The sequence below is a fragment of the Mus pahari genome, chromosome 3 (assembly GCF_900095145.1).
Source record: "Mus pahari chromosome 3, PAHARI_EIJ_v1.1, whole genome shotgun sequence".
Taxonomy (NCBI): Eukaryota; Metazoa; Chordata; class Mammalia; order Rodentia; family Muridae; genus Mus; species Mus pahari.
Window position 1 is genome coordinate 7,546,432 of NC_034592.1, and position 3,661 is coordinate 7,550,092.

Here is a 3,661-nt window from a genome sequence, read left to right on the forward strand (position 1 = left end):
GACTGCTTTTGGTGTAAAATCGGTAACTGGTAGGCTGGGGTGGGGACAGGGCATGATTAATTGTCTAGAAAACGTTCAAGTACATAGAATCGGGACACCAGGGTTCTATGGTTAGGAAGTCACAATTCCATCTGGGGACTGGGTACAGATTTACAAAGGGTCCACATGGTCCCAGCTTCCACTTGCAGCCTTGCATCTCTAGAGAGGCTCCACCCCAACCTACACCTACAGCTAAAAGGACCCTTTCTGCAATAGGGTTTCTCCTGTACCTCTGAAAGAGTGAACATCGTAAAGCTGAGTCATCCTTAGCCTGGAGGTCTAAAATGGTATTTCTCAACTCTTGCATCCCCAACATACAACATTAAAAGGTACACTAAATTCTGAAGGTAGCTGTGTTACAAAATAGTTTAAAATTAACAATTGTACAATATTTATTTATGGTTGAAATTCCATAATTTCAAGTTTGTGGCCGCCTGCATTGACATTCTTGCCATCTAACAGGGCTGACAGCATCAGTGTGATGCCTGGTTTTAGGGTCTGAGTTGACCCTAAGCCAATCAAGCTGGAGTTGTTCACTTTGGCCAAAAAGCAGGCATCAGGGTGGACCTGCTACTTGGCTGCTGTTCCAAAGCAAGGGTTACTGTTTCCTCCAGTCCAGGCGAGAGTGACAGTAGACTTCAACTTTTTGTTCACCTCCTGGTAATGGAGCCACCAAACTCTGTCTAGTCATTCACATTAGTATGAAACTGGAATTCGTCCATCTTGTAGCCAACTGAGAAGTTGCTCTGGGTCACTCGGGACTTCGAGGTCTCAAAATTCATTTGGTAGCCAGCTAACCATCCTCATAGCCAAGCACCAGAGTACCCCGGATTCAGAGTCCAGTGACGTCCAAGTCCAAGTCACAGCCCAGGTTGATGTGTTCCCTCATGTACCCTGTCTTATTTCATCATTTTTCCCCAGTGTTAGGCAAGAAAGATGAATCAAAGGCCAGCTTCAGTCCATGAGCAAGCTGGTCTTCCACAGTAATCTCAGTGTCCAGGATGTTGTCTGTGTTCCACTTCTCTGTAAATGTTAGCCCATACTTGGTCCATCTGAACTTGGTTTCCAGATTGCCATTCACTTTGGTGATTTCCCTGTTGGCAGAGCCTGAGCTGGTAAATTCCAATCCATTCCACAACTTCGTTTTTAAATCAAGTTTTATTAAGCCAAAGCTGTAGCCCTTAGTGAAAACATCCCTGGTGGCCTTGCCAAGATCAGCTTATGTGGGAAGCACAGCTGTGGTCTCAGAGGTAGTGACAGCAGGAGCAGCAGCACCTACCACAAGGGTTGTGGCAAGGAGGCTGGGAACCCATTCATCTGTGTGTTAGCCTATTTTTCTTTTTTTTTTAAATTTTAAACAATTTTTTATCAGATATTTTCTTCATTTACATTTCAAATGCTATCCCGAAAGTCCCCTATACACTCCCCTCACCCTGCTCTCCTACCCATGAACTCCAGCTTCCTGGCCCTGACATTCCCCTGTATTGGGGCATATAATCTTTGCAAGACCAAGGGACTCTCCTCCCAATGATGGCCAACTAGGCCATCCTCTGCTCTGGGGGTAATGGTTAGTTCATATTATTGTTCCTCTTATAGAGTTGCAGACCCCTTCAGCACCTTGGATACTTTCTCTAGGCCATTCATTGAGGGCCCTGTGTTCCAACCAAAAGATGACTGTAAGCATCCACTTCTGTATTTGCCAGGCATTGGCATAGCCTCACAAGAAACAGCTATATCAGACTCCTGTCAGCAAAATCTTGCTGTAAAATGCAAGAGTGTCTGCTTTGGTGGCTGATTATGGGTTGGATCACTGGGTGGGGCAGTCTCTGGATGGCCCTTCCTTGTGTCTCAGCTCTAAATTTTCTCTCTGTAACTCCTTCCATGGATATTTTGTTCCCCATTCTAAGGAGGAACAAAGTATTCACACTTTGGTCTTCCTTCTTCTTGAGTTTCATGTGTTTTGCAAATTGTATCTTGGGTATTCTAAGTTTCTGGGCTAATAGCCACTTATCAGTGAGTACATATCATGTGAGGGTTTGTGTGTGTGTGTGTGTGTGTGTGTGAGAGAGAGAGAGAGAGAGAGAGAGAGAGAGAGAGAGATACTGGGTTACCTCACTCAGGATGAAATCCTCCAGATGCATCGATTTGCCTAATAATTTCATAAATTCATTGTTTTTAATAGCTGAGTAGTACTCCATTATGTAAATGTACCACAGTTTCTGTATCCATTCCTCTATTGAGGGACATCTGAGTTCTTTCCAGCTTCTGGCTATTATAAATAAGGCTGCTAAGAAGATAGTGTAGCATGTGTCCATATTACAAGTTGGAACATCTTCTGGGTATATATGCCCAGGAGAGGTATTGCTGGATCCTCCAGTAGTACCATGTCCAATTTTCTGAGGAACCTCCAGGCTGATTTCCAGAGTGGTTGTATCAGCTTTCAAGCCCACCAGCAATGGAGGAGTGTTCCTCTTTCTCCACATCCTCACCAGCATCTGTTGTCACCTGNNNTTTTGATCTTAGCCATTCTGACTGATGTGAAGTGGAATCTCAGGGTTGTTTTGATTTGCATTTCTCTGATGTTAAGGCTGTTGAATATTTTTTTCAGGTGTTTCTCAGCCATTTGGTATTCCTCAGTTGAGAATTCTTTGTTTAGCTCTGTGCCCCATTATTTAATGGGGTTATTTGATTTTCTGGAGTCCAGCTTCTTGATTTCTTTGTATATATTGGATATTTTTGCCCTATCTGATTTAGGATTGGTAAAAATTCTTTCTCAACCTGTTGGTGGCTTTTTATCTTATTAATAGCAACTTTTGCCTTACAGAAACTTTGCAATTTTATGAAGTCCAATTTGTTGATTCTTGATCTTATGGCACAAACCATTGCTCTTCTGTTCAGGAATTTTTCCCCTGTGCCTATATCTTCAAGGCTCTTTCCCACTTTCTCCTCTATAAGTTTTAGTGTCTCTGGTTTTATGTGGAGTTCCTTGATACACTTAAGACTTGAGCTTTGTACAAGGAGATAAGAATGGATCAATTCGAATTCTTCTACATGANAACNGCCAGTTGAGCCAGCACCATTTGTTGAAAATGCTATCTTTTTCCAACTGGATGGTTTTAGCTCCCTTGTCAAAGATCAAGTGACCATAGGTGTGTGGGTTCATTTATGGGTCTTCAATTCTATTCCATGTTGAACCTGTCTGTCACTTTACCAGTACCATGCAGTTTTTACCACATTGCTCTGTAGTACAGCTTGAGGTCAGGAATGGTGATTCCACCAGAGGTTCTTTTATTGTTGAGGATAGTTTTTGCTATTCTAGGTTTTTTGTTATTTCAAATGAATTTGCAAATTGCCCTCTCTAACTTTGTGAAGAATTGAGTTGGAATTTGCATTGAATCTGTAGATTGCTTTCAGTAAGATAGGCATTTTTACTATATTAATCCTGCCAATCCATGAGCATGGGAGTTCTTTCCATCTTCTGAGATCTTCTTTGATTTCTTTCTTCAGAGGCTTGAAGTTCTTATCATACAGATCTTTCACTTCCATACTTAGAGTCACACCCAGGTATTCTATATTCTTTGTTACTATTGTGAAGGGTGTTGTTTCCCTAATTTCTTTCTCA

At 42.1% G+C, this 3,661-nt stretch overlaps 1 pseudogene; it reads right to left on the reverse strand.

Moving 5' to 3' along the window:
* Positions 1 to 435: 435 nt before the first annotated feature.
* The window catches only part of LOC110319658, a 36,450-nt pseudogene continuing 33,224 nt past the window's right edge, over positions 436 to 3,661 (reverse strand).